This window comes from Macrobrachium nipponense, chromosome 18 (genome assembly GCF_015104395.2).
Source record: "Macrobrachium nipponense isolate FS-2020 chromosome 18, ASM1510439v2, whole genome shotgun sequence".
In the NCBI taxonomy this organism is placed as follows: domain Eukaryota; kingdom Metazoa; phylum Arthropoda; class Malacostraca; order Decapoda; family Palaemonidae; genus Macrobrachium; species Macrobrachium nipponense.
In genome coordinates this window covers 39,662,022-39,682,132 of record NC_087211.1, presented here as the reverse complement: position 1 = coordinate 39,682,132, position 20,111 = coordinate 39,662,022, and the positions used below count along the sequence as shown (strand labels likewise).

General features: G+C 37.9%; 1 protein-coding gene across 3 annotated transcripts in view; it reads left to right on the top strand.

Moving 5' to 3' along the window:
- The window catches only part of LOC135196992 (shootin-1-like), a 141,129-nt gene that overhangs the window by 7,635 nt on the left and 113,383 nt on the right, over nucleotides 1–20,111 (top strand). The window contains exon 1 of one of the 3 annotated variants that reach the window (XM_064223875.1): nucleotides 12,427–12,451. The exons of the other annotated variants lie outside the window; for them this stretch is intronic. The gene's annotated coding sequence lies outside the window, so the exon portion shown is untranslated. Of the gene's footprint in view, nucleotides 1–12,426; nucleotides 12,452–20,111 lie in introns of those variants that run through there. 3 annotated transcript variants of the gene reach the window in all.

The following is a 20,111-nucleotide window of genomic DNA, read 5'->3' as shown; positions in this document are numbered from 1 at the left end:
GTTTTGTGATGACATTTGATGTTTTTGTCTGTTAGCGAGACCGTTAGCTAAGCCAAGGTTGATCTAAGCCTAAGCTATGGCCGCGATCCGGATGCGGCCTGAGCTCGAAGAGTCTATGAACCCGATCCTACCAAGAATCCAGAAAGTAATCCTCTTTTATTATTTTTTTCCGAGAACTGTCAACTTTAACAAATCATTATCGAAAACAAATGAATAAGGAGTAATATACAATCATTCTATTTGGTAATAGTTGATAAAAGTACCATTTGCCATTGAAGAGTCTTATCATTTTAATCACTGTTGCGTTTTATTAGTTAGTTATATTTTTATCAGCTCAGGGCTTTCAGCGTACTTTTATTATAGGCTTCGGCAAGGGTAAACTTGTATATTCCTGGAAAAAATCGTGTTCGAGTCTGGTAAATTCCACTGGAAATTAAACACATCCTAACACATACACACCCAGATTTTAGTGACTGTTACGTTTAGATGACGCTTAGTTCTAACGAGGTATTACCGGATAACTGCCACTCCTTTTGATGTGGACACACTGGCGTCACTGGAATATGGTTTAGTGAAGCGTCTCAGGATACCGTGCAGTGAATCATTAGGATCCAAATGGGGTGTTGTTCTAACTAGTTTTAACCCGTAATTAACATAGCTGCACTAATTCTGCCCTTAGATTTCGTTGTGGCTGATCAACCCAAATAACTTCATTTATAATAAAACGGCAGCAATGCTAAATAAACAGCTTCAAAGTAAAGGTATGATAGGAAGTCACTGACAATGTTTATCCCAAACAATTACAATGGTGTAGTGTTCCTTCTAGACCATTAGGTTGGAACTCCGCACCTTGTGACAAATGCCCTTTGAACTTGTTAGTAACAAGGTGGCCTGGTTCAGGTAGGGGCACGGTGTCTATGGTATACAGTCCCCATTGTAAGAGGTTAGGGCAATGATTCTTCAACTGGGGGGTGCGCTCCTCTAGGGGGCCGCCAGAAGCTTCCTAGGGGGGCGTAAATCATGGCTTCCATACATTTTCTAATTATTATCTCAAAAGAGGCCCAAAATTCAAATATAAGTCAGTGCTGGGCGCCATGTGATACACGGCCCCCTGTGACGGATTAGGGACATGGGGTCTTGTGACACTCGGCCTCTAGTGCGAGGTTAGGGACACTGTCCCTTATGATGCGAGGCCTCCTTGCCATGTGAAGGTACTCTCTTGAAACCCTGTGGTACACGGCCCCTGTCACTTGTTAGGGACAAGGTGTGCTATGTTACATGACCTCCTCTGACAAGTTTGGAACACTGAGCACTAGGTCAGGTTGAGGACATGGTACCTTGTGGTACACAGCCTGTTGTCAAACTTAATCCCCCCTCCCCCTCCATATCGTTCATCAAAATTCATTTGAATACAGAAATGTGGTTTTTCCAGTGTATTCTTCGTTTCTGCAGGAAAGGAAGCGACTTTTCAGTTAGGATTTCTCTTGCTCTTTGCTCATATCACTAAATCTTCATTTCCGACGGAAATAATTGAAATGGTAGTAGAAACTAGTGGAAAAAACATTTCAGCTCTTCTCGGTTTAAATTAGAATTATTGTACACTAAATTATAACGAAAAATGGACTGTTTCTACTAAGTTGTGCAGGAAATAATATTATCTCCTCGAAACTGGTATGTTTCCTCCCTAGTAAGTCGTCACTCGAAGAAAAAGTCATTGATAACTGATACCAGCAGCCGATGCGATGGAACTAATCGTGACTGGCTGCCCTGCTTGTCACCCAATCGGAGGTTATACTGATTCGCCTGTCGATATGGTCGTTAATTCCAGGAAAACTGACTGTGATGAACAAGCCAATTGATTAGCCACCTGTTCAGATTAGTGTTGGAGTCTGTCTCTTGTTAAGGGACAAATCACTGCGCGTCTAATTGTTATTAGGCAGACAAATATGTAGCCGGAGATGGGCACGGATTCAATAGCAGTTATTCAACCCAACTTATGATTATTAGGCAATATTGCTTAAATATGTATTAAGCTACCTCCTCCATTATGAGCACTGGCGATAATATGTATCTCAACTCCCTTGTAGGGAAGTGTGCTGAACAAAATTGCTTGAACCCTGGTCTTAAGACCTAGTCTAAACTGGCCTGACACATTTACACTTTTGATGCTTATTATTTATGGGTTTTCTTTAGTCCATAGGATACTAAGGCCTGGTTATTATTATTATTATTGTTACGTGTTTAGACACAGACCAAGCTTTTCTATTTTTCGTTAATTCAGAGGATAGTGAATAGATTATTATTATTATTATTATTATTATTATTAATTATTATTATTATTATTATTATTTTATTATTCTGTTAAAAAGGATGGCAGAATTAAGGGAGCTTTTGAAGAATAGCAGTCCCATACGAATCTGGGACCTTTATTCTTCAAAAGGATAAAACTGGGGTCCGTATTGTTAAAAAGGTATTTAGTGGAGAACAACCACCGAGGAAAACAAGTAACAACATGACTGGTTGTCAGTGGTGAACAAACCTAAATATGAGCAAACAACTGCTTGTTTGATTGTCAGTACCATTGTTATATTCATAGGGGAGCGACTACATATCCGCGGACGATCGATTTATGTGTGCTGTCAGTAAGGCCGTGGCGGAAAAGCGCTTCGCGCCTTATCCGCATATTTAAAGATTTGGCAAGCACGGCATGTTCTGGCAAGAGGTAATATTGTGCTGCGCGTGTTAGCCACAGGGGTTACAGTAAGGCCATGGCGGAACTACGGGAGCTCCTCCCGCTGTGTCCGTGGATCTGTATCTTCAAAAGGCCCAAAAAACTGGGGACCCCTATTCTTCAAAGGGTTGTATGGGACCCGCTGTTCTTCAAAAGCTGCGAATTAGCAAGTTGATTTTATATATTGTTTTTTCTATTTTCCTTACAATTCGCTTCTTAGGCTCAGCGATGTTTCTGAGTAACTGGGCAATATTCATATTGGGAATGTTAAATACTGAAGGTAATCTTTTATAAGAACCGGCACAGACAACGACTCCTGCTTGACCTGGACCTGATTTCCTGGTCTAATAAAAGACTACCTTCAGCATTTACAATTTTTTGAAAATTCCCAATATGAATATTGGCCAGTTACTCAGAAACATCGCTGAGCCTGATAAGCGAATTGTAAGGAAAATAGAAAAAACAATATATAAAATCAACTTGCTTAATTCTGCCATCCTTTTTAACAGCATTTGCCCAAAAGAGGGTCTTCTACACCAAAAATAGTTATTATTGTTATTATTTATTATTATTATTATTATTATTATTATTATTATTATTATTATTATTATTATTATTATTTACTTATTTATTTTATTTTTCCCCTCTATCACAGTCCTCTAATTCGACTGGGTGGTATTTATAGTGTGGGGTTCCGGGTTGCATCCTGCCTCCTTAGGAGTCCATCACTTTTCTTACTATGTGCGCCGTTTCTAGGATCACACTCTTCTGCATGAGTCCTGGAGCTACTTCAGCCTCTTGTTTTTCCTGATTCCTTTTCAGAGATCTTGGGATCGTGCCTAGTGTTCCTATGATTATGGGTGCAATTTCCACTGGCATATCCCATATCCTTCTTATTTCTATTTTCAGGTCTTGATACTTTTCCATTTTTTCCCCCTCTCTTTCTCTTCAACTCTGGTGTCCCATGGTATTGCGACATCAATGAGTGATACTTTCTTCTTGATTTTGTCAATCGTGGTCACGTCTGGTCTATTTGCACGTATCACCCTATCTGTTCTGATACCATAGTCTCAGAGGATCTTTGCCTGATCGTTTTCTATCACTCCTTCAGGTTGGTGTTCGTACCACTTATTACTGCAAAGTAGCTGGTGTTTCTTGCACAGGCTCCAGTGGAGGGCTTTTGCTACTGAATCATGCCTCTTTATGTACTGGTTCTGTGCAAGTGCCGGGCATTCGCTGCTATGTGGTTTATGGTTTCATTTTCGTATTGCACTTCCTATATGGGAGAGATGTTATTTCCATCTATCGTTCTTTGGACATGTCTGGTTCTTAGGGCCTAATCTTGTGCCACTGTTATCATTCCTTCAGTTTCCTTCTTGAGCTCTCCCCTCAGTAGCCATTGCCACGTGTCATCGCTGGCTAGTTCTTTAGTCTGTCTCATGTATTGTCCTGCATTGGTTTGTTAGCCATTCCTCTGTTCTGCTTGTCTTTCTCCTGTCTCTGTATATTTCTGGGTCTTCGTCTACTTTTATCAGTCCTTCTTCCCATGCACTCTTGAGCCACTCGTCTTCACTGGTCTTCAGATATTGCCCCAGTGCTCTGTTCTTGATGTTGACGCAGTCCTCTATGGTTAGTAGTCCCCTCCCGCCTTCCTTTCGTGTTATGTATAGTCTGTCCGTGTTTGCTCTTGGGTGTAGTGCTTTGTGTATTGTCATATGTTTACTCGTTTTCTGGTCTATGTTGCGAAGTTCTGCCTTCGTCCATTCCACTATTCCTGCGCTGTATCTGATTACTGGCACTACCCATGTGCTTATTGCTTTTATCATATTTCCGGTATTGAGTTTTGACTTGAGTATCGCCTTGAGTCTCTGCATATATTCCTTCCTGATCGTGTCCTTCATCTCTTGATGTTTTATATCCCCTCCTTCCATTATTCCCAGGTATTTGTATCCCGTCTCATCTATGTGTTCGATGTTGTTCCCATCTGGTAGCTATATACATTTTCCTATTCCAAACTCCATCCTGATGTCCCCAGATACAATCCTTACAGTCTGGATTAGGGTATCTATTTCCTTGATGCTCTTACCATACAGCTTGATGTCGTCCATTATCATTATTATTATTATTAATATTATTATTGTTGTTATTATTATTATTACGTGTTTAGACACAGACCAAGATTTTCTAGTTTTCGTTAATTCGCGGTATAGTAAATAGGTTATTATTATTATTATTATTATTATTATTATTATTATTATTATTATTTTATTATTATTATTATTACTACGTGTTTAGACGCAGACCAAACTTTTCTATTTTTCGTTAATTCATAGGATAGTGAATAGGTTTTTATTATTATTATTATTATTATTATTATTATTATTATTATTATTATTATTATTATTATTCCAATCGGGAAGAATTTTTGCATTATTTCGACCTTCGGACTGAATGGGAAAGAGCACGCCCATTTTTGTATGAGCAGAATATGTATATCCTTATTATAGTTATATATATACGTTTTAACATTCACCGCCCACACTTCCTTTGGCTAACTAAAAGGCAAGGACCATTTCCTGACCGCCCTGGGAACCACCTGAGCGTGTGATAGATACCATCTGAGTCCATCTGTGTGACTCATTCTGAACCGGACCCTAGATATTCTCTCTCTCTCTCTCTCTCTCTCTCTCTCTCTCTCTCTCTCTCTATTTAGGCATTAGCACAGGTAAACTTTGTCTTTTTATTAGTAAAGTTGCACCATTGCTTCCTCTTCCTCTCGTTCTCTCTCGGAAGATATTCTATAAGCGCACAAAATCTCGCTGCTTTTTTGATCGAAGTGTTAACGCCCCCTTTCTCTCTCTCTCTCTCTCTCTCTCTCTCTCTCTCTCTCTCTCTCTCTCTCTCTCTCTCTCTCTCTCTCTGAGATTAATTCAATTGCTTCTTCCTTCCTCTGACCACCTGCGGTTTTTCTTGAACCCTGTACAAATACTGGACTTCGCCTCTATTGGCTTTCACGAGAACTAACTTTCTTCTCCTCTCCATTTCTCCCCCCTCACGAAAATCTTTTTCCGACATTTTCCCCTCTTTCTCCGATGCCCTCCCTCAAAACACCGTTTTTTTAAATATTTGTATTTTATTTTATTTATATTTTATTTATTTTCCAACTATCTTTCTATAGTGCTTTTCTCTCCAAAGTTCATTTCCTCCGATATTAATCTCTCTCTCTCTCTCTCTCTCTCTCTCTCTCTCTCTCTCTCTCTCTCTCTCTCTCTCGTCACATCTACGACATCTCTGCGTTGGCAATTTAGCGTTTTGTAAAGGAAAATTGGGTCAGCAGGTAAGGACAGACGAGGTCAGAGAGAGATGGAGCAGATTTGAAATTTGAGCTTCGCCTCTACCGTTTTTTCGCGTTTGGTTGTTGATATCATATTAGCATTTGTTCTTTCTGTCCCTTGGCTTTCAGTATTGTTATTGAGTACCATGTTTTTTTTTCTTTTTTTCTTTTTCGGACCTGCATTGCCACTTTGTTTTACACGGGAGACAACTTGAGTAAATGGTGTACTTTCCTTTATATATATATAGATATATATATATATATATATATATATATATATATATATATATATATATATATATATACACATATATATGAATATTATTACGTCACCGTGATTCATATATATTATTCGAGCTACAAATGTCCTTTCATATCTAATTCGCTCTACCTCGGAATTGATATATTTTCATATATGTAAACCGTAGGGGGAATTTTTTGTTTTTAGTTGATAATAATTTCGTTCTCTCGGTGGTTCGATCCCACGAGAGGACGAAATTATTAAGTAAAAAAATTCCCCTTCGGTTTACATATATGAAATATATCAATTCCGAGGTAGAGCGGATATGAAAGGACATTTATAGCTCGAATAATTATATATATACCTGTATATAAATATTATATATATATATATATATATATATACTATATATATATATATATATATATATATATATATATATGTGTGTGTGTGTGTGTGTGTGTGTGTGTGTGTGTGTGTATTATGTAAGATCCGCAATGAATACACATTGAATTTCCAGTATTGAATATATTCATGTACCAAAAACTTACAGCATGCGTTCGACTACTGATATTATATATATATTAATAAAAATTTTTTTTTTAAAATATATATATATATATATATATATATATATATATATAGATAAGATAGATAGATAGATAGATAGATATTGAATCAATATATTTATACTACAACGCTAAAGGTATTACTCAGCACCCTCCTCGACGCAAGAGGCTGGCTGTGAAATTTTGAAATTCGGAAAAATCTTTCGTCAGGGGAGTACTGTACCTGTTTAGGAAGGAATAGCGGTACTTCACCTTTATATAACCTCCCTCCACCCCGTTCTCTCTCTCTCTCTCTCACAGCTTCCCCTCACCCTACTTCATCTCCTCTTAGGTTGTTCAGTTTTGAAGGATCACATACAATGTGCAAGAGAAGTCACATACTGTACGTACAATGTGTAGTCATCCCATCTGCGGAAGTGGCAATTAGGACTTTGCCCCGTTCCAACTCTCTCTCTCTCTCTCTCTCTCTCTCTCTCTCTCTCTCTCTCTCTGTCACAGTACTTCATCTTTTGTGTGCTGTCTGTCTTCATCTGCGTGTATGTAATCTGTCCTTATGTCTCTCTCTCTCTCTCTCTCTCTCTCCATCGACATCATAATTATTCGTCCGGGGTTCGGCTAGATTTGCATTTTTTTTTTCCAGTCGCGGGTACCTTGTGTTCAGTTGCTCGTTATGTTCCCTGTGATTGCAGTTAAAGTTGTGAGGTCATTTTATTGCTCTCGCTAGTGATGATATGAATGGCAAACGGAAGGTAATTCTTAATGAGGTTAGGAACGTAGTATGAGTAGCCATCTAATCATACTATAATGGGCGTAATATCTGTAAGTCCGTCTGTCATTCACTCTCGACCAAACGGCTGGCCCGATGGGCATGAAACTTGGCAAGGTTATAGTGGGGACCCCTAAGATGGTTTATAATGGGGTTTCATCCTACCTCTCCCCCCCCCCCCCCCTCCGATGTGGGTGGGGGTGAGAAGGGAATCCCTGAAACGGAGCTGGTTCTGCGCGTGAAACGAGGCTGGTTACGCCCGTAGACTTAGTTACTTTACGAATTTTCATACATAATTTCTGTATAATTATGTTTGCTAGGGATAATAATTGCCACTTTTATCAGTGATGTTAATAATGATTATGAATGCAAGGGAAGGAGTCACGTAAAAATGATAACTGAATCAGGGCAGCTGCTAATTAATGATTTACCTGAGTCACGTTTCCTCTGAAATGAATCTTCTTCACTCGTGTTGTGTAGCAACTCAGAATGTGTTATGGAACGTTTTCTCAGATTCGCGTTTATTAGTTTTCCGCACTTTTTCTGTCCGGCCTCAGATCCTAGAGGGCTGCAAATTGGTATGTTGATCATCCATCCTCCAACCATCAAACTTACCAAATTGCAGGCCTCTAGCCTCAGTAGTTTTATATTTTATTACAGGTTAAATTTAGCGATGATCATGTGGCTAATAGTTTCTTGGGCCGCGACTGAGAGTTTCATGCCCGTGGTTGAGAGTTTCATGCAGAAAACTTGATTTTTTATTGTTCTTATGAACTTTGGTAATTTTTATGGTTTAGGTAATAGTGTTTAGATGAATGAAGGGTACGTGGAGGTATAGTTTCCTTTCTGGCTCTGTCAGCATCCAAGTGTAGCGGTGCAATTAACGCTTTTATGAATGAAAGGCATATAAATGTACTCCATCTCTCGTGGAAAATATTATTTTTTATTGAATAGTCCGTGTTTGATTTAACATAGCTCTCTCTCCTCGTCTCTCGTCTCTCTCTTCTCAGATGTCTCTCCTTCGAGTTGCATGTTTTATCGCGCAGACCGTCCAGTTTATCCAACCCTTTTCGATAATATAGTTTCTCTCTCTCTCTCATTAGGCATGTTTTCATCTCGCCACTCTCAGTTTATCCAACCTTTTCCGGAGACGTGTCACTCGAAGGCAGAGTCTCCCTGGTAACGCAGATTAAAAAAGAGAGAGAGAGAGATGTTGAACGTCGCATTATGCATCGAGGAGTCAATGTTTGCATTCTTTTGTGAGGCGCGTGTCTTCTGAGCAGAGAGCGGATTGTCCACCTTTAATGTTATGCCTAGTCATTTCGGCATTTTGAGTTTTCCGTAAAAGAAAACGATTGTGATGGCTTTGTCTCTCCGTCTTCGACTTTTTCTCTCCGGCCTCAGATCTTAAACGCTCCAATCATCAAACATACCAGGTTGCACCCCTGTTGCCTCAGTAGTTTTTGTTTTAAGGTTAAAGTTAGCCATAATCGTGCGTCTGGCAACGATATAGCAAGGCCACCACCTGGGTGTGGTTGAAGTTTCATGGGTCGCGGCTCATACCGCATTACACCGAGACTGCCGAAAGATAGGTCTGTTTTCGGTGGTCTTGATTATACGCTGTACAGAAAACTCGAGTGCGCCGAAGAAACTTCGGCATATATACTTTTATTTTTCTGTCTTCATCTCGCGGTTCTTCCTCTCTTTCTACGTCTTCTTAATCTCATATAATGACAACCAATTACTATTATTTTGTTGTTTTCTCCTTGTCTTTATTTCTTGGTCTCCTTATCCGTATTACGTAGTATTCAAACATCTGCGTCATTATCATCCTCATCTTCTTCCTCTTCCTCTTCTCCCTCTTCTTCTTCTCCGTATCAGTATTTCCTGTTCGCCTCTTCCCTCGCATCAATAAGTGCCGATTGCTCGCGCGATTCCAACTCGGGGCACCGGGTAGTGATCGAGTGCACCTGCTCTGTCAGAAGATTGGGCCTGCGTTCGTTCGTGCGTATGAGTCTGCGTGATATTTCGCTCTTGCGTTGTAGAATTAAACTACTTTTGCCAAGATTTCAGTAAGCTATATATATGTATGTATGTATATATATATATATATATATATATATATATATATATATATATATATATATACACATACATATATATATATATATATAGATATATATATATATATATATATATATATATATATATATATATATATATATAGTATGTATATATATATATATATATATATATATATATATATATATATATACAGAGAGAGAGAGAGATACGAAATGAGAGGTTTTTTAGTTTATCTTGGGTTGTGTAATATTTTGCGTCCTTTATTATTATTATTATTGTTATTATTATGAGATCGTTCCAAAGGTATAAATCTGTAGCAATAAGCCTAGCAGTACTGCCCCCTTTTTTTTCGCCCACAGTATTGTGGTGCTTCTGAAGGTATCATGTTAACTCCCCCTTCCCACCTCAGCTCTCTCTCTCTCTCTCTCTCTCTCTCTCTCTCTCTCTCTCTCTCCCAGATCGCCGCAGGCTACATATGGGAAGAGAGAGGAAAAAAAATCAGAGACCGTCGATATTAATAGAACAGTGTTCAGGTTACTGTGAAAAACAGAAACTGACTAATGGACACCGAATCGTATTTCGCTGTGTTTTTCACCTCTGTTTTGTCGTTGCTTTTTTGTTTCAAGCTTTCAACCATACGTAAATGGGTAGACATTGATTCTATGTCGCTTTTAAAGATAATGGTTATACGTGAAATGGGAATATTAGGTAAATAGTTAGCACATTGATGATGCAGTAGAGACATTAAAGAGGAAGGGCTTATATATATATATATATATATATATATATATATATATATATGATATATATATCTGTCTCTAGCCTCTCTGCTACCCACCGCAAGCAACTATGCTAAGGAAGGAGAGATATCCACGTTATAGAAGACCTCCTCTAATCTTTTCTTTGTAGATGACTTCTGTTTCGCACGATTTACCCTCAGTGGCGTGGTTGGTATGGTCTTGGCATGCCACCTTGGTGGCCGAGAGTTCGATTCTCGGACATTCCATTGAGGAGTGAGAGATGTGTATATCTGGTGATAGAAATTCACTCTCGACGTGGTTCGGAAGTCACGTAAAGCCGTTGGTCCCGTTGCTGAATAACCACTGGTCCCATGCAACGTAAAAACACCATACAAACAAAGTATGATTTTGATAATAGGGTTATTTGTAGCTTAATTCTAACATCAGAGAGAGAGAGAGAGAGAGAGAGAGAGAGAGTGGGGGGGGCGGGTATTGTATTACATTTTGTTATAATACGTGTGTGTGGTGTTATGCTCTGTGGCGTCATGTGCTTTGCGTTCCTGCAGGTGTGTTGTGTACTTGAATGTCTGTGGGTGAGGTACGGGAAGGTTTCCAGTTCATGGAGGGCCAGCAACCGGGTTGGGGGGGCGGTAGGGGCGCGGTGGTGGGGGAGGGGGGCGGGTGGCGCTGGAGAGAAGGCGAATATTCTGGGCGTTGGGGGCTAGGTTGATTTTGGAGAAGGGGCTGGGTGGAGGCTCTTTGATTGTCTGAAAGCCTCGATGTAGCCAGAGGTACAGGAATTTGCCTCAGTCTATTTTCTTGATTTTTCTTTGTGTTCAAACAGACAGAATGTGAATTTTTGTTTTATCATTTTTTCATTTCCTTAACTCGAAGGTCTTCCGTCATTTTCGGCATTTTGAACCTGGAAGGTGACGTCATGTCCCACGTTCAAGATGGCGAGGTGGGATTTTTTGTTTTGTTTTTTTTTTGTTACCTGGGGGAAAATACTTTCAAAACAGAGAGAGAGAGAGAGAGAGAGAGAGAGAGAGAGAGAGAGAGAGAGAGAGAGAGAGTTGTGGACTGATGAACGAATAATCATAAATGCATGAAACACGTGTATTTGAAAAAATGTACATCAATATGTTATTGCTCGCTCAGATACAAAAAAAAAAAAAAAAAAAAACAAAAAAAAAAAAAAAAAAAAAAAAAACTTGGCGTACGGTGAATGAAATCTGCAGCCGAAATGGAATGAGAATCAATAAATTCACAGAATCGCAGCTTATTCGGCCTCCAAGTTCCATATGTCAGTCGAGTCTTGTTAGTTCATCCAACTTCTTTAGTACTAATAATCTCATAATGTAGGGTTTCTTAGTTATATATTTAATAACAGGCGTTTGTTATGGAGACATCTTATAAACTTGTTGTGTACCGGAATTAACATAAGATATAAGTGCTATTCATCGTGTGAGATTTCGATCTACGACTGTTTGATAATGAGGAAACGGTAGCACAAACAAGAGAAGCATACGCATGAGTAAGCGTGAGCGTACTAAAGCAAGCTGTACAATTCTAGGCAACTATAAAATCAAAGAGGACTCTTTTTACAATTCTGCACAAGACAGCCATTAAAACCCAACACCTCTAGCTACCCGTTCCGTCATCATCTCCGCCACACTAGAAGAGAGTAAGATGCTCCACGTCCCAACTTGAGTGCAGTATCATAAACCCAGCCGATGTTAGGTGCGCATCTAACTCACATCTCGACCTTCACAAATCGAGCAGTATTTAAGGCCAAGTTACATAAGTTCATTGGTATCCTGTGGGATGAATCACGATGCCGTGCAGCCTATCATTTCAATGGCTCCAGTGCGGGACGGGACTCTTAATTATCTGGCACCTTGTGTAGCTCCGAAGTTTGATCAAACATTCGCGCTCCCAGTAACTGCATCGAGTATCTAAGTCCACACGGTGGATGGCCACGACGGGTTAGTCCTCTCTCTCTCTCTCTCTCTCTCTCTCTCTCTCGCTCTCTCTCTCTCTCTCTATATATATATATATATATATATATATATATATATATATATATATATATATATGTATGTATGTATAATTACACACACACAATACATATATCTCAAGTACAAAAGGCCCATTAAAACACTCAGGTTTAAAGCTTAGGACTATATTTTGGTGGACTGACTTCTACCCTTATCAAGTAGGTTCACTACTTGCTAAGAGTGGAAGTCAGCCCACCGAAATATAGTCCTAAGCTTTAAACCAGAGTGTTTTAATGGCCTTTTATTTTTGAAACGTATCCTGTTTTTAACAGTAGAATTTATTTACACACACACACATATACATATATATATGTATATATATATATATATATATGTGTGTGTGTGTGTGTGTGTGTGTGTGTGTGTGTGTGTGTGTGTGTATTGGCAAAAGCACACAGTTCTGAGATACGCTTCGTTATTGCATTTACCGGCAGAGCAGCGAAAGTCACGGAGGACTCTCTCTCTCTCTCTCCTCTCTCTCTCTCTCTCTCTCTCTCTCTCTCTCTTCCGGAATCCAGGTTGCTTTGAATGCGCCCGTGAACTTTAAAAAAGCACACAGGGTCGATGCGAGAACGAATTAAGAGATCATAAAGATTATCCTGCAGCCACCTCCTTCGCATTTCCCCTCCTTTCACCCCCCCCCCTCCCCCCGCTCCCAATATCACCACTTCTCTTTACGTAATTCCTTTTCCCCACCCCGCTTTCTTCTCCCCCTACCTGCATCGCTCCTTCCCCTAACATCACCCTGAAGGCTCCTCTCTCGTTCCCTCACCTACATCTCTCTCTCTCTCTCCTTTCCTCCTTTCCTCTCGGGACATTTTTCTCACTTGAATGTTGTGTGCCTCCTTCTTGCCTCCCCTTCCTCGATTTTACACCTTGCTGGCTCTCTCTCTCTCTCTCTCTCTCTCTCTCTCTCTCTGCCATGAAGTATTTTGGGCTGTGCAGTTCATTAACTAATGGTTTCTGGACGAAGAGTTTCGTCTTGACTTCGTTTTAAGGGTTTGGTGGAAATCGAGGCAATAGTTGGAGAGTTTTTTTCTTTCTGTATTTTTAATTTTGACTGGGATGAATTTATATTTATCTGCATTGTAGAACTGTACTCGCTGGGCAAGGTCATCTTATACTATCTTCTGTCATCGAAAAGATTTCCTCAATCACACACACACACACACACACACACACACACACACACACACACACACATATATATACATATATATATATATATATATATATATATATATATATATATATATATATGGGGTTGTGTGTGGGTGTGTGTGTGTGTGTGTGTGTGTGTATTTCTGCTTAACCGGGGATATTTTAGAAGGGTCAGTTTAAAGGCATTAAAGATTTAAGATAGCAACATTTACATGAAGATGATTCACTGAAAATCAGTAGTTATTTAGTGTAAACTGATGATTACTTTGGAAATATTTCATTTACATAGACATTAAAAGATATCGAAAGATTTACAGTGCTGTTATTTCAAAATAATGTTGGTTGGCTCAGTTCTATCATACTTATCCTTGCTATTATGGCGTTGATTATTATTATTATTATTATTAAACGTAACATAAACTTCTTCCAGTTTTCTTCTTAAGACTGAAAAAGAAACCCACAAAATTATTGTGTATAACGTGTTTATTTATAGGTTTACTTATGAGTAAAATAAAATGTAAATACTTATAGGTAAACAAGTTATACACAGTAATTTTGTGGGTTTCTTTTTCAATATTATTATTTATTATTATTATTATTATTTTTATTATTATGATTTTATTAGTTATTATTATTATTATTATTATTATTATTATATTTTTATTTTTATATTATTATTATTATTATTATTATTATTATTATTATTATTATTATTATTATTATTATTATTATTATTTCCATGAAACATGCAAGCTGTCCTTACAGAATTCCAAAAGGGGTTACAACTACCAAAGAATGAGAGAGAGAGAGAGAGAGAGAGAGAGAGAGAGAGAGAGAGAGAGAGAGAGAGAGAGAGAGAGAGAGAGCGAGCTTTATATGAAAAGGCAGAGGGATAAAGGTTCAGTCTGACGAATAACATCCTCTCGCCTTAATGGGAACTGGGTCTATTCCATCTCGCTTGGTCTTTGTACTGCTGGAGATGATTTTAAAATGTAAGAGGCTCAGCCAGCAAAGGATCTTAACGTATCACTTGATATTCTCCTAGTTGCTTTTAATGGAGATGGTTGCCTGGGAGGTCAGGGGGGTATTGCCCTTCTCTCTCTCTCTCTCTCTCTCTCTCTCTCTCTCTCTCTCTCTCTCTCTCTCTCCCTGTCTGTCTCTGTCTGTCTGTCTCTCTCTCTAAATTTACGAGATCTCACATTGGCAATACGTAGTAAGATCGCTGTCCATTTTCATAAGTTGCTCTCTCTCTCTCTCTCTCTCTCTCTCTCTCTCTCTCTCTCTCTGTATGTCAAAACTATGAAATATATGGTAAATGTGCATACTTAGATGGCTATGGGGATGATTGCAGAGATCTGCATCCAAAAATATGTAAAAACCTAAAAGAAGGAAAAGGATGTAAGTTCGACAAAAAATGCAAATATATGCACCCTGTAGCCATGAATCATAATCAAATAAATAACCAACCAAGTAATAAAATCCAAAATAAGAAAGAAACAAATAAAGAGAGAAATCAAGAATATCAGGTAAAAGAGAAAAGCAAACCACCAATGAGATATGCAGAGGTGTCAGCAAAAAATTTCAAAGCATCAGCTCCGAAATTCTACTCAAGAGATAATAACTGTATTATTATGCAAGAGGATATTGCAGAAACGGAGAGAAAATTGCAGATTCGACACAAAATGAATAATTATGATGAGGAAGATCAAATATTATGAAAAGTTGGATTTTTTAATGTCAGAATTTCTGGAAATGAAAAAAAGAAAAAAACCGAAAAACCATACCAGAACAGGAAAGAGACATGGGAAAATCCTTATTACTACCAATATTAAATGAAGGAGAAAACACGCAAACCATCATAGTGATGGAATGCGCAGTGGGTTTTAGTTTACCGAGTAACTCAAAAAGAAAAATAGAGTACTTAGAAGAACTAACCCAAAATGAAAGAAAATAGATATAATGAATATAAGTGAAACCTGGTATCCCAAGAGACTGGGAATGATGATCAAATAAAAGGGTTCCAAACTTATAGATCAGATAGAAAAAATAGGAATCAAGGGGAACCGCAATATATGGGAAAGACAAAAAACAAGGAAAAATATATGAGAAATATAGTAACTCAGAATGTGAACTAATAGCGGTAGAATTTGAATCTGAAAAATTGATGAACATAGTAATTATATAGACCTTCCTAATACTAAAGAGTTTTGACTTAATAATTGAAAAATTGGATGATATATGTAGAAATCACAAGGACTGGGACTATTCTCCTATCTGGTGACTTCAACTTTCCTTTCGTAGAATGGAAAGAACGAATAGGAGACTGTGGTTGTACTTATACATATAAAAAAGAGAGTAATAGTAGTGCAGAAGATAAGAGGCAATTTGAAAAGCTATTAGATATGCTACTAGAATACAACATTCAACAAATAAATCACCTGCCAACAAGAAAGGAAAATACTTTAGACCTAGTATTTGTGAACGAGATGAATTATGTTAAAGAAATAATAGTTTATAATGCGAGTATTTCAGATCATAATGTCATAGAATTAACAGTTCATTCCAAAGCAAGTGAAAATAGAGATAAGCAAGAAATGAAAAAGTGGGAAGGATATGGAAAATACAACTTCTACAGTAAAAATAAAAATAAAAAGGTCAGAAATTAATGAAGAATTAAACAAAGATTGGGATAATATTTTCGTAAGTGATGACATAGGTAAATACGGAGATATTATATAAAATATTGGAGAAAATAGTGGATATATATACCGAAGAAGAAAAGTAAACAAATCAATCAGCATACCAAGAGACAGAAGGATCTTGTTCCAGAAAATCAGAAAGTGGAAAAAAGGTCTTGCAAAAGAAAAAAATGCATGGAAAGTTATGAACTAAAAAGTAAGATAGAAAATGCAGAACAAAAGATTATACAATCAAAAGAAAATGAAAAACGGGACTTGGAAGAAAAAACCCTATTAAATATCAAGCAAAACCCCAAACTATTATACTTATATGCGAAGAAGATGAATAAAAGAAGAATAGAAATAGGCCCTCTGAGAATTGAAGAAGGGATTAACGAATGAAAAAAAGGAAATTTGCAACATACTGGCAGAACGATATAAGAGAGATTCACCCCTAGAATAGATAATGAAGATAATGATATAGAAGTAAGGGACGAAAATAGTGAATATTTAGCTGACATAGAAATTAATGAAGCTGATATTGTGCAGGCAATTAATGAAATTAAAAATGGAGCTGCTGCAGGGCCGGATGGAGTCCCTGCTATTTTGTTAAAGAAAGTAGTTCATTCTATCGCAAAGCCACTTGCAATATTATTAAGACAAAGTGTAGATACAGGCAAGATTTATGATGAGCACAAATTAGCATATATCACCCCTACTTTCAAAAGTGGATCAAGACTAGAGGCAAGTAATTATAGGCCTGTGAGTCTAACATCACATATTATGAAAGTGTATTAAAGGTAATGAAGAAAAATATTATGAAACATTTAATAAAAAATAATTGTTTAATATAGGACAACACGGTTTCGTACCCGGAAAAAGTACACAAACCCAACTGTTAGTCCACCGTGAGAACATATTCAAAAATATGAAAAGCGGAAATGAAACAGATGGTGGTTTATCTAGACTTTGCAAAAGCTTTTGACAAAGTAGACCATAATATATTAGCAAAGAAAATTAGAAAACACAATATCGTAGATAAAGTAGGAAGATGGTTAAAAGAATTTTTACACAACAGAAAACAGATAGTTATTGCAAACGATGAGAAATCGGATGAAACCAAGGTAATATCCGGTGTGCCACAAGGTACGGTGCTAGCTGCAATACTGTTTGTTATTATGATTGAAGACATAGACAGTAATGTTAAGGATTCGGTAGTGAGTAGTTTCGCTGATGACACAAGAATAAGTAGAGAAATTACTTGTGATGAAGATGGAGAAACGCTCTACAAAGAGACCTTAACAAAGTATATGATTGGGCAGAGGTAAATAGGATGGTATTTAACTCTGATAAATTTGAATCAATAAATTATGGAGACAGAGAAGGAAAGCTATATGCATATAGGGGACCTAATAAATGAGACAATCACAAATAAGGAAGCAGTTAAAGACCTTGGTGTGATGATGAATAGGAACATGTTATGCAATGATCAAATAGCCATTCTGTTGGCAAAATGTAAAGCAAAAATGGGAATGTTGTTACGGCACTTCAAAACAAGAAAAGCTGAACACATGATTATGCTTTATAAAACATATGTTCGTAGTCCACTTGAATATTGCAATATGATATGGTACCCACACTATCAAAAGGATATTGCACAAATAGAGAGTGTACAAAGGTCCTTTACAGCTAGAATAGAAGAAGTTAAGGACCTAGACTACTGGGAAAGACTACAATCCTCCAAAAACCTTATATAGTCTAGAAAGGAGAGAAGAAACGCTACATGATAATTCAGGCATGGAAACAGATAGAAGGAATAACAGAAAATATCATGGAACTAAAAATATCAGAAAGAGCAAGCAGAGGTAGATTAATAGTGCCCAAAACTATACCAGGAAAAATAAGAAAGCACACAGAACATTAATCCACTACGCACATCGATCGATAAGCGCGTCTTATTTACAATGCGTTGCCAGCTCATCTGAGGAATATATCAGGAGTGAGCGTAGATGTGTTTAAGAATAAGCTCGACAAATATCTAAACTGCATCCCAGACCATCCAAGATTGGAAGATGCAAAATATACCGGAAGATGTACTAGCAACTCTCTGGTAGACATTAGAGGCGCCTCACACTGAGGGACCTGGGGCAACCCGAACGAAATGTAAGGTCTGTAAGGTAAGGTAAGGTCTCTCTCTCTCTCTCTTCTCTCTCTCTCTCTCTCTCTCTCTCTCTCTCTCTCTCCAAATTTCCCTAGATCTCTCATTGGCAATAGGAAATAAGATCGCTGTCTATTTTCATGAGTTGCTCTCTCTCTGTCTCTCATATATATATTAACTAATGGTTTCTGTAAGAGTAGCTTCGTCTTGATAGTTGTGGATATGAAGGGTACCGTTGCATATGATTCGTTGTATTTTTAAGAAAGAAAGATTGCCAACTTCAAAAATGTATATGTAGACCTATACGGAAATTTATCCGGAATGCCTTCTTATGTTAGAGACAGTGTTCACTGAAACGTGAGACAGAAGTGGAAAAAATGTTAATTTCTATATTGTTGCAACGAATGGATACCTATATGAAATGATTCGTTTATGTAACCCAAATTAGGTGACATAATTTATCTGAATACCCGATTCTCGGGCATTCCACTGAGGGGTGAGAGATGTGTATTTCTGGTGATAGAAGTTCACTCTCGACTTGGTTCGGAAGTCACGTAAACCCATTGGTCCCGTTGCTGAATAACCACTGGTTCCATGCAACGTAAAATCACCATACAAACAAACTACACCGAAGGAATCTTGAATGTGTGTTTCTTCTCGCTATTGGAACGAAGGTCCCTCCTTGGGGGTCACAGAAACTCAGGATAGGTCTGCCTCTTCTTCCGAGTGTGTTTTCCACTTTCCCTCCTTTGCATTTGGATCGAGTGTCCCTTTCCTCCCTCCCTCCCTCACTCCAAGTGAAGACCGGCTCGATTTTATCCAACTTAAACCTATGATACCTGAAATATGCCTCCTCGGGATCTGGCATCTTGTATTTTTCTGCATGAAAGGAGAAAAGTTAGCAGTCTCTCTCTCTCTCTCTCTCTCTCTCTCTCTCTCTCTCTCTCTCTCTCGTCTCTCGTCTCCTCTTCCTCCTCCTCCTCTTTCGTGTCTGTCTGCAAGCGAAAACAGAGCTACGATCCACGCACACACACACACACACACACACACACACACACACACACACACACACACACACAAATATATATATATAATATATATATATATATATATATATATTATATATATATGTATAACTGAATCACGAAAGTTAGGAACGTGATAATCCATAAATAAAGATATATGCCACGAAGGAAAAATAACGAAGGAGGTTCTGCAAGATCTTTCGACGTTAAAAGTCCTTTACTGAGCAGAGACAGTCTCTGCTCAGTAAAGGACTTTTAACGTCGAAAGATCTTGCAGACCTCCTTCGTTTATTTTTCCTTCGTGGCATATATCTTTATATTATATATATATATATATATATATATATATATATATATATATGTGTGTGTGTGTGTGTGTGTGTGTGTGTGTATGTATGTGTATGTGTGTCTAGAATCTACTGGTCGCTTTTTTACCAGATACATATGCAATTGTAATAGCCACAATGTCATTTTAAATTTAACTTCTTGAGTTCTTTGCTCTTTTTTGTAGTGACAAACGTATCCAAAAAGAGCAAATAATTCAAGAGGTTAAGAAGGCTTTGGTG